We start from the raw sequence: 20,322 nt of genomic DNA on the forward strand, positions 1-20,322 counted from the left end.
GACGTCTGTGTTCAATTGGACCTCACACCGTGAGTTGAATGCGAGTGGACATAAGGCGAACGTCAGTTGTTGGAGTGGGTATATCCAACATACTACCTGGTTGTGGCAAGTCACATACACCGTGAACTTGCCTAAAGACAGAGGAAACATGGGACATCTACAGAGCGTCATAAGAGCATGTATGCTGAACGAGTTCAAATGGAGGTCAAACGCAGCTGTAACGGGACAGAAAATATGCCAGGCCTTTGTTGAGGGCGTCGTGACGACGCGGACAGTGCAGCGATGGTTTAACAAGTTTAAGGACGATGACGAAACACCCGAAAACACCACATGCCAGAAGACCAACACATGTACGTACAAAGAGGAACTGGGACTACAATTCAGTGTGTGGAGAAACCATTCAGCAGCACATCCATCAAGTTGGGAAGCACTACAAGTTGGGTCTCACATGTTTTGACTCCGGGCCAGAAGGCAACGCGGCAGTCGCATGGGTTTATTTACTGTTTCGGAGCCATTTCTGGACAGGGCGTTGACATGTGATAAAAAGTGGGTCCTATACGTAGCTACATGGCGCCGTCATCATTGGTTAGCATCCCATGAACCGATTTCAAAACAGCCGAAACAAACACTGTACCAGAAGGGGGTCCTTCTGTGTGTTTGGTGCATCGTGCATCGGGAACTGCTACCAGCTGGTCAGAGTATCAATGCAACTGTGTAGTGTCAGCAGTTGAGCTGTGCTCAACAAAAACTCAAAACTCTGGAGCCATCACTTCTGAATTGCAAATGGACTCTTTTACAGGACAATACTAAGGTCACACGTGGCTAGGATGACTCAGGACACCATTTTCTGCCTTGGATGGGAACAATATTGCAACCACTATATTCCCCGGGTATTGCACCGTCCGATTATCATCTGTTCCATTCTTTGGACAATCACCTTAGAGGACGGCAGTTCAAATTTCTAGTAAAAGTCCAAAATGCACCTGATACCTTCTTCGTTTCACGGCCCACCAAGTTCTACCGCATTGGATTCCATGGCCTTCCAGAACGTTTTCAGAAGGTCATCGATGCTGATGGGGACTATTTTTGATCTTCCAGGTTAGGTGACATATCGATGTTCGAAGGTGGTGGGTGAAAAAACAACAAAACTATTCTTGGTTACCTTTATATTTAAATTTAAGACCTTGTATACAGAACCTATCTACACAAGATTGATTTTCTTTGAAATTCCACTTTATTTCTTTACGATTTCCTGACAAAGATATTTATTTATTATTCGTGACTAAAAAAACATAATTATTTTATTAGACTGAGTAGAAATAAAAGAGAACAAATGAAATCCAAAATGAATAAAAACATTGTTTCCCACCAAATTTTCCATCCTCTATGTCTTTTAAAACACTTGTTAAAGCATATAAAAATATACTGTACTTACAAATCAGTTTAGTACCTTTGTTTTATGGCTGTATTTGTAGTACCTTATTGAGACGTTTGTCTTCAAACTGTCAAATATAAATCGCAGTGAATTGTGTAATCTGCTGTCACAAAAAAGTATCCTATTTTTCGATCGGTATAAGGAAGAGATACTATACTATTTTTCGATCTGTATGGAAAAACGATATTTCTCCATACTATTTTATCGTAAATTATTAATTGTCAATAAACTTTGTTACTTTTAAATGAATGAAGCGAAATAATTTTACTATGATATTTTAGAAGCTGGTCATTTGGGGGGCCAGGAAACCATTTGGGGGGTCTGGCCCCGATGCCCCCCCCCCTTGGCTACACCCCTGGACCAGCTACCAAATTAAGACTCTATTTGGTCTTCAAACCGCCTTTTAAAATTGAACCACACAATCATAGTAAAGTTTTACAATAAACCGGTCGCGGAAAAAGTTCAATCTCGTGTACCATCATTTGTCTGTACAACCCTGCTTTCCCCAGGAGTTTTACAATGTTTTACATTTATCTTCCAGTATTGGTTGGTAATCTTTTATCTTTCTGTGTTCTATTCTGCTCAATGGGTTGAAATCTAGGTAATATACATTACAAATTTCCCAGGTGTGAGCAACATGATAGGATAATATAGTGAAAATGAAATGCCCTGGAAATAGATTGTGAATTCATTTTTTTTTTTCAAAAAATAAATAAGTAAATAAAAATAAAAGCAGAAAATATCACGTACGTATGTGTAAATAGAAATACTGTATAATTCCAGTCGAGCGTTCGCTTCTGATACGACGATACTAACCAGAATTAACGAATGGAAGAACAGTGGCACTAGGCTAGTGGTTAGCGTTGTTCACATAATGAGAAATGTCTCGTCTCGATCTCGAGAAGTACATTTTGAATTCGAGACGAGAGAAAAAACATGATAATTCTCGTCTCGAAAACGAGAGACGAGACGAGATATTTCTCGAGTCACGTGGACAACACTGGTTCACCCAAGTCTTAGATCTCAGTCATTGTTTTAGTGCTCAAACATGATTTACAGTATCAAAAACTATAAACTGATAAGGTGATTGTACGAACACAATGAAAGGTATTATCAACTTTTAAAGGTATGCAAGTGATTACACAATATACTAAGTGCTGTAGTCCTAAAATTTTCAGAGGGTACACGCTGATTTGTGATCATCTATCATCGTCATAAGAGACATTGAAAAGCTTTTTTTAACGAACAATGTAAATCGTATGTATTAATTAATTCAATATAAAGAATACGTTACTGTTTTATAGTCTAAAAGCATTTTATGCTATTTTCTTGATTACACTCCTTACCTAAACCACAGCATTAATAACATAAATGGATGTAGGTATGGAAAAGGAATCAACTCACTCCGAGAAGAAACAGAAAAAATCGAGCCGGTTTTTTTTTTCATGACATATATTTAAACACCTGCTAAGAACATAAGATGAAAATGGTGATATAGTTACTCTATCATTGGAGTCATGGCCCGATGAAATAAATATAAAGGAAACTATACACTTTGAAGCAGAAGGTACACTCTCATGACTAAGATTAAGGAGAGGGTATACGGCATGTACTACCGTGTACCCTCGACTACAGCCTTGAATATACTCTAATAATAAATATGGCTCAAATGATATGTCACACTCTTCGTAAATGAAATGAAATGAAATTTTTGAGTTTTACGTCCCACGAATATGTCGGTTAGGCTAAAGGAGACGATGATGATGAGGAATGAATGAAATGGTGGAATGAAGGGAGTGGGAGGAAACGGGAGAACCCTAAAGAAATCACGCACACGGTGTTTGTCCATAACAAAGTTCACTTGGCGGGGGCTGGCATCGAACCCGGGACCCCAAGTACCAGAGATGAACGCTCTACCACTGAGCCCCCCTTCACACTCATCGTATATCTCTCGCGAAATGAAAATGAAATATGAAACGAAACCTTTCCATTTAACGGCCCGTTACACCTTTTACGCGAAGGGAGACGGATGATTAAAACAACTGAATGATGAAAGAATTGGTCGCATGTAGTGTTGTAAAAAAAAAAACGTTTTTTTTCTGTGAAGTTTTTTTCAATAAAAAACATCGTTCTTTTTCATGTTTTTTTTTCAAATGTCTGTTTTTTTTTCTGGCAACTATTATTTATTGATTTATGTTGTAGATTATTGGAATAATCAACAGAACTTGAGTCGAAGCCCTCGTAACTTACAAATCGTTTGTTTCTTTCTACCTATACGAGCAAAATTATGTGACTATTCCTTTCGGCCCCAGGTCATTTTTGGCGTTTTCCTACATGTCCAGTTAGTGACTTATTGCTCAAAAACTATTCATTCGATTGATATGGTTAAGGCCTTGTTTTTTAGAAAATAGGAGTGGCTATTTTTTGGTGTAAGTTGCATTGCATTGTTGCCAACGGGTGGGAAATTACTGAAGGAAATGTAGGAGTGAAAATTTACAAAAAATTCCCTAACCGAATTTCAAAATTTTTTGTATCTAGTATCACTGCTGCTATATGGGTTCAAGTCACCTAAACAAATCTTTGGTGTCTTGACAAGGTACAGTGAAATCCTGAAGTCGCTGGCTTCCATTCAAAGAGGGAAAGAAAAAATTCTGTCATACACATTAAATTTTGACACTTTTTACGCCTCAGAAGCAAAAATCAAATATGCCGGGGCTACAGTTTCTCTAATTATCCTATTGAAACTTTTTATGGTGCGTTCTGTAGGGCAAAAAGGAAGCTTTCAGGTAGTGATAGGTTTGTTTCAATGTAGCCAGTAAGAGGGTAATAATAGAGGGGAAAAGGGAAATTTTCCGAATTTTTCACCTAATAGCGGGAATTAATTGTTTTGGCTGGAAACGCTGTTGTCAGACAGACGAAAACTATCTGAAAATAAACCGTAGTACCCCAAGAATATATCCTACAAGTATCATGGCGATATATAACAAAGTAAGCATGAAATTAAAAAAAAAAACTCATTCTACCTCAGAAATTCACTATTTTCTTACCATTTCCAGAAAATGGTTTATTATAAACCTCAACTGTACTGCCCCTAATTATTCTAGTGAAACTTTTTGTGGTGCTATGTGTAGGCTAAGGATGATGCTGTTAGTCACTGGTACGTTTGTTCGAATGTAGCCAACAAGAAGGAAATAATAGAAATAAAAAGGGATTATTTCTTTTCCAAAATTTGCCCCTAAAATCTGGAATTAAAATTTTCTGTAGCTGGCAACACTACTATCATACACACACAAACTGTCTTAAAACAAGCTTTGGTATCCCTCTAATATATCCTACAAGTATTGTGGCGGTATCTAATAAAGTAAGCATGTCAATAAAAAATATCTCATTCTATCTTTAAAAAATTCACAGTTATCTTTCCAATTAGAGAACAAGGTCTACTGTAAACCTCAACTGTACTTCCCCTAATTATTCTATTGAAACTTTCTATAGTGCGTTGTGTAGAGCAAATACGAGACTTCCAGATACTGGTACGTTTGTTCCGATATAGACAACAAGAGGGAAATAATAGAGACAAAACATATAATTTTCCAAAATTTCCCCCTAAAATCTGGAATTAAAATTTTCTGTAGCTGGCAATACTGCTACCAGACAGACGCAAACTATCTTAAATTAAACATTGGTACACCACTAATATATCCTACAAGTATTATGGCAATATTTAAGGAATAAAGTTTCTAATTACCAAAAATATATTACGGTAAACAGAGGGAAAGTAGGGAAAAACTAGAAAAATCAAGGGTTAGAACCTAAATACGAATTTTACGTGCACCCCCTAATTGCCCCATTGTAACGATCTGTACTTGCGTTTGTTAAGTAAGGACAAATTTTCGATTGACGTAAGTTGACTTGCACTCGGACGTATAGGTACGGATTTATAAACAAAAATTTCTATTTTTTGCCCAAATATAGGAGAATTTTAATTTCCGTAATTGGCAACACTGCACGCAGGCCCATCCAATTGATGTCAACAGTTAGGTATCCATCCGAGGTATCTACCTGGCAAGTCTTAAAGATGTCTTTCTACAACGAAGGAAGCTACAGGGAAAAAAAAGTAAAGGAAATTCGAAATTAGAAAATTCTTGAAATTTTAACTGGGGAGAAATTTGAGAAGGAAATTCGACACCAGAAGAAAAAGAAACTAATATGATAAACTATAGTCCAGTCATATTTTGCAAGAATAATATCCCGATATCTTAATTAGTGTCCACACAGAAGCGGATTAAACAAGTGACACACCCGTTTGTGCCACTTTGGCCACCTGGGCCACCGAGTATACATTTGATTACATTTTTTTACTACTAACTCGTGTTGTTGTAGTCTCGACTAATAACAATAACGTTGTAAACAATAACTTTATAAGGAAAATTTTCTCTCCTTTTTACATCTTACTTCCAATACTGTTGGTGAGAAATGCAGGGTGTTTCAAAATAAATTTTGGGGTTTTAAGTCTTCGTAGTACTTATTACATTTTACGTACAGTTATAAGCAATGCATCAAGTAAAAGAGCACCTCAAACAGTATTTGCTACAAGTGTTCAATGTGAGATTCATTCGTCACACGGCACACATCTAGTCGATAGGCGAGAAAGGCCCATAAACTTTCCGCCATATGGCACAAAACACATTCAATTTAGGGGAGTCTCGTTTCAACTGTACCATCTCCTGAGGATTTGCTGACTCCAGATGCAAACATTATGAGTGTTCACATTAGCTCTTAGCTGAGAGGTCGATTTATCACTGAAGACGACACGATCCAGAAAATCTTCATTGTTATGCAGGAATATTTCACTTGCGAAATTGGCACGTAAACCGTAGTCTGTAGGCTTTAGACCTGTAGCAACTGCAAACGATAAAGACGAAGTTGCAAGCGTCTCCTTAATATTCTTCACACAGACTGTTGCACTGTACAGATTCGGTCTTTATTAAAATACAAAAAGCTTTCTGCTCTCTAGTCTCCATCTTTGCTACTTGCTCTTTCTAACGGCAGACAGAAGAAACAATGCATGTACATGCGTGCGTACAAAACTGTTTGAGTTCCTCTTTCATTTGATATAGTATTTATAATTGTAAGTTAATAGTGATAGATACTACAAAGTTTCAAAACCCTAATATTAATTTTGAAACACCCTGCATTACTTTAAATTGAGTCATCCTATTTTCATGTCTTTTATATGCATATCATCAGGGCCGGTCCTAGTCAATTTGTCGCCTCGTGCAATGGCACAATTTGCCGCCTCCTCCTTTCTCCAGAAAGAACAAATCTTAAAGGTCGTGATTTTAAGTATGCTACTCCAGCATGAACAACAAAGGTGAGGGTAAGTACAGTCGCACTCAGAAAGGCTTAAATCCTTACTAAAAATGCAATCCCGTTGTGTTTTTTTTTTTTTTAAATATTAATCTATTATGTTAGTGAAAGATAAAGCAAACACACCTGCAGAGGAAAGATGGTAATCCTTTTTATAGAATTCACTATCGAGCTTCAATCTCAATGTATCAGTTTGCAATTCCAGTGCAACTAGGTCTTTTATCTTGATTTCTTGATTTTTCTTCTACATCTTCTAACATTTTGTTTTTTAAAAAAACTTGTTTCTATCTTCAATGATAAAGAACTTGTCTCTGACAAAAACTAGACTAGTTTAATATCAAAACTGTGATAACTTACTAAATGGAACAGATATTCACTACTATTCGAGAATTGAATTCTTGCATTTGACAACAATCAAGCAATTTGTGCTCGGATTTATTCGACCATTTGCTTTAGCATTGTCCATGTGGCCTTAAACTAATGCAACTTAAACATAATTTATGAATGTAGTATTCAAATAGAAGGTCAGCTTAGTAAATCATGAAGTCTGTTTGCAACAAGAAATATTTAATTTAAATAATATACTTATGACAGATTTTGCCGGATCATCCAAGCTTGCCGCTCCACGCAAATGCACGTGTTGCATATATGGTAGAGCCGGCTCTGCATATCATATATATCTAGTCGACAAATTATTTATATATGACATTTAGAAAAATACTATTAGGCAAATTAGTATTAGTTTTTACCTTTAGACAAGTTATTGGATACTGTTCGTGACATTATTTTTGTACTTGTTAAAGGCCTGCTTTCACGAAAAAAAACAAAATTTCATTTCTACTTTTATTTCTTAGTTGATATTGATGAAAACTGCTGAAACCCGAATTGTTAATAAGTATGGTATTCATGTAAATTGTAAAATATTTGTAGCGTATCAGTATCTAGCGTATAATTTAATTTGCATTTTACGGTAATTACACTTACATAAAAATATTTCATACTTAAATAGACGTAAGATGCATTACAAATGACTATTTGAAAAAAAAAAAACGAAATTTAGAAAAAAACGAGGGGCAATTTTTTTTCTAAAAAAACGTAAATTTCTGAAAAAATACGAACCGTTTTTTTTCTATTTACAACACTAGTCGCATGACAAAGTGGGAGGAAACGGGAGTACCCTGATAAAAACCCACGGATACAATGTTGCTCACTGCAAATGAGGAGTTTGATGCAATAAGGGGACCGTCTGAAATGTGTAGTTGAAGAAAAACGATGTTGAAAATTTAAGTAGTGTTTTTTTTTTCTTACATAATGTAGTATTTTATTCCGATATTGAATTGAAATGTTACCAGGAGGCTAAACAAGTATGGCAAAAACCACGAATGTGTTTGATGCAAAAAGAACGTAAACTCACTTACGCCCTTATTACATTAAACTCCTCAAATTCACTTGGTCAGGGATCGAACCATGGATCCGATGCACTAGAATTCTACCACTGAGCCACCGTTTTCTCCCCGTAGATCTCTCGTAGCACCTAGAAGTTAAGCAAAAAAGTCATAAATTTTGTACATTAATTTACAAAACGGGACGAGAACATTTTTGAGACGAGACAAGACGAGAATAGAAAATTTTCCGACAATCAAAATGAGATAAGGAGTAATTCTCCAAGAATTGAGACGAGTCTTCCACAAAAACTGCAAATACTTTATTTCTTGTCTCATCTCGTCTCATGAGCGTCACTACTAGTGGTCACAATCGTTCGGCATCTGATTACGTGGGTTCGAGTCCCACTGAAGAACATGGGAGTTCTCGAAGTTTTTGTGTTCCAATCAATATCGTGTTGGATTAAGTATGATATTGAAAACAGAGATTAACCCCTTGCGTATCAGTAACATCCATGTGGATGTCATGAAAACGTATCCTTTATTCAGGGTTGTATTAACCCTGCAGATGATGAAATTTGTTAGTGGATGCAAGGCAAGACTTAGTTCTACTATTTCTTCATAGGTGACAGCACCTTACTGACAAAAAAAAGTGTTCTCTCAGTAGATGGCAGGCCTAATGGAGCATTCAATTACAACACACATGTGTTTGTTTTGACGACAACTTCGAGATCTATTTTGAGATCGGAAAAGGATACTTTGTCTTTGATCTCCTGCCAGTGGTGCCAACCTGAAGCAGCATAAAATCCCTTCAGAACATCAGAATTTCCGTTTTTAGTCCAAATGTTCCACAATGCAAATAATTCTTTTTATCAGTAATGTGAATGCACTCCTCACTCGTGGACCCTATATAAAGGTATAGACTGTCTTTTAACAGTAAATGAAACTGGTATTAGAGCTCGCACATAGGAATATGACACCTGGAACGCAAGGTGTTAATTTAGATGACAATGGAGAAAATATACTGATTGGAGTGAGTTTTATATATTTTTTTTAAAAAAAAATGGTAGAGCTTTTATCTCTGATGCAATGGATCCTGGTTCAATCCCAGTTATATGAGTTTTGTGGTGGACGACATCATGTTCGTAGGTTTTCTCGGGGTTCTCCCGATTTCTTCTACAATCTCATTCCTTCAATTCGTTTCATAATCATCCATCTCCCTTCGCCTAGAGTATATAATAGTGGGAGTAAAACAAAGGTTGCTCTTTTCATTTACAATGCTAGAAATATTGTACGTAATGTTATATATATATATATATATATATATATATATATATATATATATATATATATATATATATATATATAGTGTTGTAAATAGAAAAAAAACGGTTCGTATTTTTTCAGAAATGTACTTTTTTTTTTAAAAAAAAAGACATTGCCTCTCGTTTTTTTTTCTATTTAATAAATTTCGTTTTTTTTCAAATAGTCATTTGTAATGCATCTTACGTCTATTTAAGTATGAAATATTTTTATGTACATGTAATTTCCGTAAAATGCAACATAAATTAAACGCTAGATACTGATATGCTACACATATTTTACAATTTACATGAATACCATACCTATTAACAATTCGGGTTTCAGCAGTTTTCATCAATATCAACTAAGAAATAAAAGTAGAAATGAAATTTTGTTTTTTCGTGAAAACAGGCCTTTAATAAGTACGAAAATAATGTCACGAACAGTATAAAAGTCAAATAATTTGTCTAAGGGTAAAAACTAATACTAATTTGCCTAATAGTATTTTTCTAAATGCTATATATATAAATAATTTGTCGACTAGATATATATATGATATGCAGAGGCGGCTCTACCATATATGCAACACGTACATTTGCGTGGAGCGGCAAGCTTGGATGGTCCGGCAAAATCTGTCTTAAGTATATTATTTAAATTAAATGGTTCTTGTTGGAAACAGACTTCATGATGATGGTAGTTACATTTACTAAGCTGACCTTCTATTTGAATACTACATTCATAAATTATGTATAGGTTGCATTAGGTTAAGGCCACATGGACAATGCTAAAGCAAATGGTCGAATAAATCCGAGCACAAATTGCTTGATTGTTGTCAAATGCAAGAATTCAATTCTCGAATAGTAGTGAATATCTGTTCCATTTAGTAAGTTATTACAGTTTTGATATGAAACTAGTCTTGTTTTTGTCAGAAACAAGTTCCTTATCATTGAAGATAGAAACAAGTTTTTTATTGCTTAGATGTAGAAGAAAAATCAAGAAATAAAGATAAAAGAGCTAGTTGCACTGGATTGCAAACTGATATTGAACTGGAATTGCATTGAGATTGAAGCTCGATAGTGAATTCTATAAAAAGGATTACCATTTTTCCTCTGCTTTATCTTTCACTAACATAATAGATTAATATTTAAAGAAAAAAAAACAGACACAACGGGATTGCATTTTTAGTAAGTATTTAAGCCTTTCTGAGTGCGACTGCACTTACCCTCACCTTTGTTGTTCATGTTGGAGTAGCATACGTAAAATCATGACTTTTAAGATTTGTTCTTTCTGGAGAAAGGGGGAGGCGGCAAATTGACTAGGACCGGCCCTGATGATATGTATATAAAAGACATGAATATAGGATGACTCAATTTGAAGTAATCAGGGTGTCTACTAAAATCACAAAATGAAATTTCGTGACTTTTTCGTGACCTTTTGTTACCAAATCATAAAATTTCCTAATATTTTCAAGAGCGAATTCCGGTGCGAATTAGACCGAATTTTCATCCATGCGATAGAAACGTACTTTGCTTGCGATTTGGTAGCATTTAAAGCTGACCATAGACATTTTTGGTGGTGAACTTTGACGTTTTATAGAACAAAATTTTACAATCTGTACTTACATTTGAACAGTTAAAAAAAATCGTGACCCAAAAGCTAAATTTCGTGACTTTTTTGTGACTTTCATGGCCATTTTCTAATTTCGTGACATTCGTGACTTTCGTGACCGATAGACATCCTGGTAATGCAGGGTGTTTCAAAATTAATATTAGGGTTTTGAAACTTTGTAGTATCTATTACAATTAACTTACAGTTATAAATATTATATCAAATGAAAGAGCAACTCACTGTCAGTTTTGTAGCATTGTTTCTTCTGTCTGCTGTTAGAAAGAAAAAGTAGCAAAGATGGAGATTAGAGAGCAGAAAGCTTTTTGTGTTTTAATAAAGACTGAATCTGTACAGTGCAACAGTCTGTGTGAAGAATATTAAGGAGACTTGCAACTACGTCTTTATCGTTTGCAGTTGCTACAGGTCTAAAGAGTACAGACTACGGTTTATGTGTCACTTTCGCAAGTGAAATATTCCTGCATAACAATGAAGATTTTCTGGATCGTGTCTCTTCAGTGATAAATCGACCTTTCACCTAAGAGCTATTGTGAACACTCATAATGTTTGCATCTGGCCGTCAGCAAATCCTCAGGAGATGGTACACTTGAAACGAGACTCCCCTAAATTGAATCTGTTTTGTGCCATATGGCGGAAAGTTTATGGACCTTTCTCGCCTATCGACTAGATGTGTGCCGTGTGACGAATGAATCTCACATTGAACACTTGTAGAAAAGACTGTTTGAGATGCTCCTTTACTTGATGCATTGCTTATAATTGTACGTAAAATGTAATACGTACTACGAAGACTTAAAACCCCATAATTTATTTTGAAACACCCTGCATTTCTCACCAACAGTGTTGGAACTAAGATGTAAAAAGGAGAGAAAATTTTCCTTATAAAGTTGTTGTTTACAACGATATTATTATTAGTCGAGACTATAACTACAACAACAACACGAGTTAGTAGTCAAAAAAATGTAATCAAATGTATACTCGGTGGCCCAGGTGGCCAAAGTGGCACACACGGGTGTGTCACTTGTTTAATCCGCTCCTGTGTGGACACTAATTAAGATATCGGGATATTATTCTTGCAAAATATGGTTGGACTATAGTTTATCATATTAATTTCTTTTTCTTCTGGTGTCGAATTTCCTTCTCACATTTCACCCGTCAAAAATTCGAGAATTTTCTAATTTCGAATTTCCTTTACTTCTTTTTCCTTGTAGCTTCCTTCGTTGTAGAAAGACATTCTGAGACTTCCCAGCTAGATACCTCGGATGGATACCTAACTGTTGACATCAATTGGACGGGCCTGCACGCAGTGTTGTCAATTAGGGAAATTAAAATTCTTTTATATTTGGACAAAAAATTAGACATTTTTGTTTATAAATCCGTACCTATACGTCCGAGTGCAAGTCAACTTACGCCAATCGAACATTTGTCCTTACTTAACAAACGCAAATACTGATCGTTACAATGGGGTAATTAGGGGCGCACGTAATTAGGTTCTAACCCTTGATTTTTCTAGTTTTTCCTTACTTTTCTGTTTACCGTAATATATTTTTGGTAATTAGAAGCTTTGTTCCTTAAATATCGCCATAATACTTGTAGGATGTATTAGTGGTGTACCAATGTTTAATTTAAGATAGTTTGCGTCTGTCTGGTAGTAGTATTGCCAGCTACAGAAAATTTTAATTCCAGATTTTAGGGCGAAATTTTGGGAAAATTACCTGTTTTGTCTCTATTATTCCCCTCTTGTTGGCTACATAGGAACAAACGTACCAGTATCTAAAAGTCTCGTCTTTGCCCTACATAATGCACTATAGAAAAGTTTAATAGGATAATTAGGGGAAGTACAATTGAGGTTTACAGTAGACCTTGTTCTCTAATTGGGAAGATAACTGTGATTTTTTTAAAGGTAGAATGAGATATTTTTTATTGACATACTTACTTTATTAGATATCGTCACAATACTTATGGGATATACTAGAGGGATACCAAGGCTTATTTTAAGATAGTTTGTGTGTGTCTGATAGTAGTGTTGCCAGCTACAGAAAATTTTAATTCCAGATTTTAGGGGCAAATTTTGGAAAAAATTCCCTTTTTTATTTCTATTATTTTCTTCTTGTTGGCTACATTGGAACAAACGTACCAGTGTCTAACAGCCTCATCCTTAGCCTTCACAGCACACCATAAAAATTTTCACTAGAATAATTAGGGGAAGTACAGTTGAGGTTTATAATAAACCATGTTCTGGAAATGGTAAGAAAATAATGAATTTCTCAGGTAGAATGAGATTTTTTTTAAAATTTTATGCTTACTTTGTTATATATCGCCATGATACTTGTAGGATATATTCTTGGAGTACTACGGTTTATTTTCAGATAGTTTTCGTCTGTCTGACAACAGCGTTTCCAGCCAAAACAATTAATTCCCGCTATTAGGTGAAAAATTCGGAAAATTTCCCTTCTCCCCTGTATTATTACCATCTTACTGCCTACATTAAAACAAACGTACCACTAACTGAAAGCTTCCTCTTTGCCCTACAGAACGCGCCATAAAAAGTTTCAATAGGATAATTAGAGAAACTGTAGCCCCGGCATATTTGATTTTTGCTTCTGAGGCGTAAAAAGTGTCAAAATTTCATGTGTATGACAGATTTTTTTCTTTCCCTCTTTAAATGGAAGCCAGCGACTTCAGGATTTCACTGAACATTGTCAACACAGCAAAGATTTGTTTAGGTGACTCGAACCCATATAGCAGCAGTGGTGCTAGATACAAAAAAATTTGAAATTCGGTTAGGGATTTTTTTTGTAAATTTTCACCCCTACATTTCCCTCAATAATTTCCCACCCGTTGGCAACACTGCAATGAAACTTACACCAAAAAAACAGCCACATCCATTTTCTAAAAACCAAGGCCTTAACCATATCAATCGAATGAATAGTTTTTGAGCAATAAGTCACTAACTGGAAATGTTGGAAAACGCCAAAAATGACCTGGGGCCGAAAGGAATAATCACACAATTTTGCTGGTATAGGTACAAAGAAACAAACGATTTGTAAGTTACGAGGGCTTCGACTCAAGTTCTGTTGATTAGTTCAATAATCTGCAACATAAATCAATAAATAATACTTGCCACAAAAAAAAAACAGACATTTGAAAAAAAACATGAAAAAGAACGATGTTTTTTATTGAAAAAAACTTCACAGAAAAAAAAACGTTTCTTTTACAACACTATATATATATATATATATATATATATATATATATATATATATATATATATATATATATATATATAACTTGAAGAGCTCCGCGTTGCTATGTGGTTAGCGTACGCTTCTTTGGCGCTGGATATCCGGGTGGAATCGTTTCCCTTTGGAAGAGTTTTAAAATTTGAAATTACGATGGTTAAGATTCCACTTTAAACTCTAGATCGATAATTTATACAGTATCGGTGTTGTAACGGACTCCAAATTCCAGTCCAATTAATAAAGCGGTTATCGAATCATCTTCAAGACAAGAACATAGGCGTAGAAGCTCTGAAAATCTTCAAACATGGAAAAAGAAATCAATGTTACAACTCATTGAGCTATCTATTTGTGGACTGGATTATTTTAAACATCTAGTTCAAATGAAGAATATGCATATTTAAAAACATTTAACTAAATACACAATTTTGCTTTGCACAAACAGCTACAAAATAGTACATTATTCAATGTCACACTCCAGATTAGCACTAAAAATTACAATCAATACAATGTTGCCAGATATGCCAAACAGAAGAAAAATGCCAAACAAAATAAAAATGAAGTCCGGCCGAACACTATCTACTATACACTGTTTCAAACCACTAACAATGCGAGGGATCAAGAATTAAAGAGAATTAGACACTCTTTACTAAGGGGCTAGTGACGGCTCCAAGGTTCTACAAGAGGGCATTGGCGGTGAAGTTATCGAACAAGCATTAAGGAAGGGAAAAAATAGACCGCTTTTGAACTTTACGATAAGCTAGTAAACACTTTGTCGTGCTAAAACATTGTCCCCATATTGTGTTGAAAGTATTCTATGGATTTCAGCTCCTGTTACACCTTCAGACCACGGAACGTTGTTCTGTGGTGCAAAGGGCAGAGGTGCAGTCATATTTACTTTGCAAGCACAAAGTAATTTGAAGTGATAATGTTGAAACCTAGGGATGCGCACGAGACGAGTCGAGACAGGATTTTTCTGACAAAATTCGAGTCGAAACATGGCTCTTCCAATAAAAAAAAATGTACATTTTTCGAGTCGAGACAACACTTTTACAGCACATTTTCGAGACGAGACAGCCACAAATCTTGTCTCGGGCGCATCTCTATTAAACCTGGCACATGTGGAAACAATGGTACTATCTATTGACTTATAAGTGCAGAAAGCCATAAGGCGATTAGAAAAAGTACTCCTACTTATTAACTTATTCTCGCACATAACGAGAACGTCAAATCTGTTAATACAATACATGTTTCTCCGTTTTCTCTCTCTCTCTCTCTCTGTTCTCACTAAATCAATCATTCTATTTCTCTTGTTGCGTGCATGTGTGTCAAAGTACTACACTAAAAGATAACTGCAAGTGCTGCCTATCAAACGATAAGCATATGAGTAGTAACGATGATTTCAGGGTATGGCTCGGTCGGTACTTCCTTGCCTGTTATAGTATCTACAAAATACTCCCTCCCGAAGCCACGTCATGTTCGTGCTGAATATAGATACCATATATTCACAGTACTATTTTCACCCCTTTCATCTGTGTATTGAAAGCTCCAATCGGGGAAATTCAAATTTCCACTGCGAATAAGGGATATCAAAAGTCTAAGCGAGTGAGCCTCTAAAACTTGTCGTAGTGCTGCCTACGAAATGAGATGCGACAGAAATTTCGTGTCGAACTACGAAAGAAAACACAACTCTCTCAACCGGAAACTGATATAATTTTCGAGACGAGACACACTTTCACGACATCGTTTCGAGACATCTTCAAATCTCTGTCTGCAAACAATCCTACTTGTCACATAGACTATGAACGATTGCGCTGAGTCTAAACAGTGTTTTGTTAAATGTTCTTGTAGAGACTGTGTTCAAAACCACTGGATAAGCATGAAACTATATTTAAAATATTCAAGGCACAGTATTTATTAGAAAATAATGCCATGTGTTTTTAAATAAAAAGCCAGATTCTTGACATACTTCATAAACTATTAGCAAAAAATAAATAAAATAAAATAAAAATCAAGAAGTTAAAAGCATTTTTAGTGATCAGCAGTGGCGGCTCTTAAGGTACAAAATCTTAAGGCTACCAAATCACATTGGTAAATATTTAAATTTTATTGTTACAAGGTAAATGAACAAAGCTTAAATATTGTATTAATTAATACTAGCATCTACTTTCTTTCTTTAGCTTTATTCTCTAAGCTTATAGCCATAAAATTTGACTTTCGTCAAAAGCCGCCACTGCAACTGTGCAGTAATAGCAAGACACATTGTTCTGTCTAGTTATCCTCATTTATAATTAACAATTATGCTACCTGAAAGTGTCTTACCTGCGTAAAACAATGTAGAAAAGTATGATTTTTTAAGAATTCCAATACCAAATCTCTCATGAATTTCAGTAAACATCAATTTTTTGTCGTCAAGTTAATTAAGAGCTTAATTCCTTTGGAATTTTTCTACGATCCTGCGACCTTTTCTAAATAAAACTATGATGTATAAAAATCAATGGTAAAACAGCAAGTGCCACTCCAATACGACCTAACTAATGTATAGATATAGAGCAAAACTGCGCGTGTCGTCGCTAGACCTTGCGCCGATCGAAACTACAGTATAGTGGCGACAGCACGCAATTCTGAGTATTTAATCTAATAGTAAAACTTTCTAATTTATTGAAAGCCATATCAGACTCTAACGCCGTCCATTACAATGCTGCAAATCTATTTTTTTTTTTTTAAATCAAGGAACCAGAGTTTTATAAAAACGTCACACGAATACTGAAGAACAGATGCTAGTAACTTTGGGTGTGGTAGCCAACTGTCGGCCACATTTTTCTTTTTTACCGTTTTCCTGTGGTAATAGAAATATCACTTTCGAGTACATTGAATTATCATAACGTGAGATAACTGGCCGACGAAATGTTCATAGAATTATCATAATCGAGATAATTTACCACCAAAGTGTCCTCTGAATTATTATAAGTTGAGATAATTGGCTACCAAAGTGTCCTCTGAATTATCATAAGTTGAGATAATTGGCTACCAAAGTGTCCTCTTAATTATCATAAGTTGAGATAATTGACCACTGTGTCCATTGAATTATCGTTACCATCACCTGAGATAACTGACCACCAAAGTGTCCACTGAATTATGATCACCTGAGATATTTGACCACTAATCTGCATTGAATTATTATCACATGAGATTATTGACCACCAAAGTATCAGTTGAATTATCACAAACCAAGATACTTGACCATCAAATTATTTATTAAATTATCATCACCATTACCTGAGATAGATGGTCACCAAAATATTCACTGAATTATTACTACCTTAGATAATTGACCATCAGAGTGTACATAGGAATTATCATCAGTTGACATAAACTACCACCAAAATATCCATTAAATTATTATGAGTTGAGATATTTAACCACCGAAGTACCCAATGTATTATCACAACCTGAGATATTTGGTTATTAAAGTGTCTACAGAATTATCACAACCTAAGATATTTGACTACCAAGGTGTCCATTGAATTATCACAACTTCAGATAATCGAACACCAAAGTATCCACAGTGGATAATCACACCTTAGATAATTAAGCACCAAAACATCCATTGAACTGTCATCACCTGAGAAAATTGATCACCTAATTGTCCACTGAATTATCAGCTCCTGAGATAACTGACCACGGATGTGTCCATTGAATTTCAATGGAAATGGTGCGTACGACTCAAGATGACGAAACACGGAACATTTTCAATATTGACGTTTAAGTGCTTTATTGTACTGTTATTTTTGCTACGTTTTCATTTGGTTTGCTTTACTGTTAGTTTATTAGAGTCAAATTTTGGAACTTAAATTTCACACACTTGCATACTAATTAAAGTTACATATAAGGGAAACACTACAGTCATGGACACTATCAGGGCCGGATTTCCCAATAGGCCCGGTAGGCCCTGGCCTATGGGCGCAAGCTCCCAGGGGGCGCACGGCCGAGAGAAAAAAAATTAAAAAATATCTAGAAATAAAAATAAATATCCATAACTTAACATATTTTTTAAATTGATTAAAAAAATCAGGCTAATAAAGCATTCTGATTTTGAAGTTCATTGGAACAAATAATTGTTGGTAAAGTTAAACTATTTTTCAACATTATGCTTCAACTTAGCAACATTGATCTCAAACACGGGAGAACTGGCTGTAATTTTTTAATAAAGGTTTTTAGGAAAATAACTTTAACCAGACTAGGGGGCGGAAAAAATTATTGGGCCTAGGGGCGCCAAAATGCTAAATCCGGCCCTGGACACTATTAAGAGCACTTTTGACAAAATATGTTGTAGATGGAAGAGAATTGTAGTAATCTTATTGTTTCGTAGTGGTAGGTATAGTTTACACTTGCGTTGCATTATTGCTATAGAAAACGAGTAGAATGTACTATGTGAGTTGTTCTTGTAACCCTATTTTTGTAACTAGTATTGGACATTTATGGGCACCCAGTGATGGACATACAAGAGAAATCAGCATATTTTGACGTCTAACCTATTGAGGTGTAATTTAATACGTAACCAGTATTTTTGCGTAGGATTTTTATTTATTTTGCACTTGAAAAACGTTAAGCAAAACCAGAACTTGTGCGAAAACGAAATAAAAAGAGCCCAATGTTCATAAGAAATTGCATGTGTTTGGAAACAATTGGTGAAAATGATTACTTTTATTATTAAGAAGAAGAACAGTAAAGCAAAAGGCTATTTTGAAAGGTACCGGTACCAATTTCAGATACAAATGCGAGAGAAAAGTTCTTCAAAGATCATTTTCTTTTCTGACTCTCTTAGGAGTTCTGCTTTTTATCTTCATTTTTATTTGTTCTGCGCGTCGCTTTCCGTTTTTCTTCAACTGCATCACACGTTTTCTCTGTAACTTCTGCTGAATTCTCGCTTTTTCTTTAAGTTTCGATTCGAGTCGGTATTGTTCAGATGTAACAACTGCAAGAATCCGCTTCTTCTTCTTTCTTTTGAACAACTTCGGTTTGTCCTGGGGCCAAAGGAGAGCGCTTTTGAAAGCAGCTGAAACATCAGGATAACACCATACTGAATTGTGGAATGTAGCTGATGAGGAAGCAACTGGTTATTTCGATTAAGGACCATGGTGCTGGTGATGTCTAACACTTCCGACATCCCACTAAAACATTTCTTATTCATTGCTGTCAAGGCATACAATTTCTCTACTTTGGACCCAGCTTGAAGTCCGAGCATAGGTGCATATTGCAATAGACCACGTGCTTGTGTTTATAAACATTACACATGTTCCTGTTTGTAAACAACAACCAAATGTATTGTAGTGAGCGCAAATTTCACAGGTTATTTTCTTCTTATTTTTCTTTTCTTTGCATGTTTGTTATTGCAACTGAATTAGTATTTCAGTTACTTCTTTTTAAATACAAATTCATGCTGAGTATTTTTGTTCTCTGTTAGTTAGAACGAAAGATTTCTTGTGTTCCAGATTCTAGTTGTTTTTCTCCCCTCGCGCGGATCTCAAGTTCAAGCTCTCTGGTCGATAATAACATCCCCTCAGTTAACAAATATCTATGTATATTTCGATGTAAACTACTTCTCCAGAGTTTGGGGGCAACACAAACAAAGACACTGAGTACCGAATACACATACATACGCAAGCGCACAAACAGAACCCTTTCTTCTAACTTAGCGCCGCTCTGGCACTTTTGTGTAGGCCAATCTTGATGTTAAATTCTGTTATCAGCTTAACGTGTTCCAATCGCTACATTCTCCGCCCACGGAGAACTTTTCTTAGCTTGACTTTGCCCTTAGTGTCGTGCGCAAACCAATCAGCCTTCTTTTCAGAATGTTGACTACTATTTGGTTCCTCCCCAGAAAACTTGGAGACTACCACGCATGTCCAACCTTTGACCTAACGGTCCTAGTGCAATGTCTGCAAGCGTTACACCTATTCGCACAACCTGT

This window comes from Thermobia domestica, chromosome 10, assembly GCF_964235325.1.
Source record: "Thermobia domestica chromosome 10, izTheDome1.hap1.1, whole genome shotgun sequence".
NCBI lineage: Eukaryota > Metazoa > Arthropoda > Insecta > Zygentoma > Lepismatidae > Thermobia > Thermobia domestica.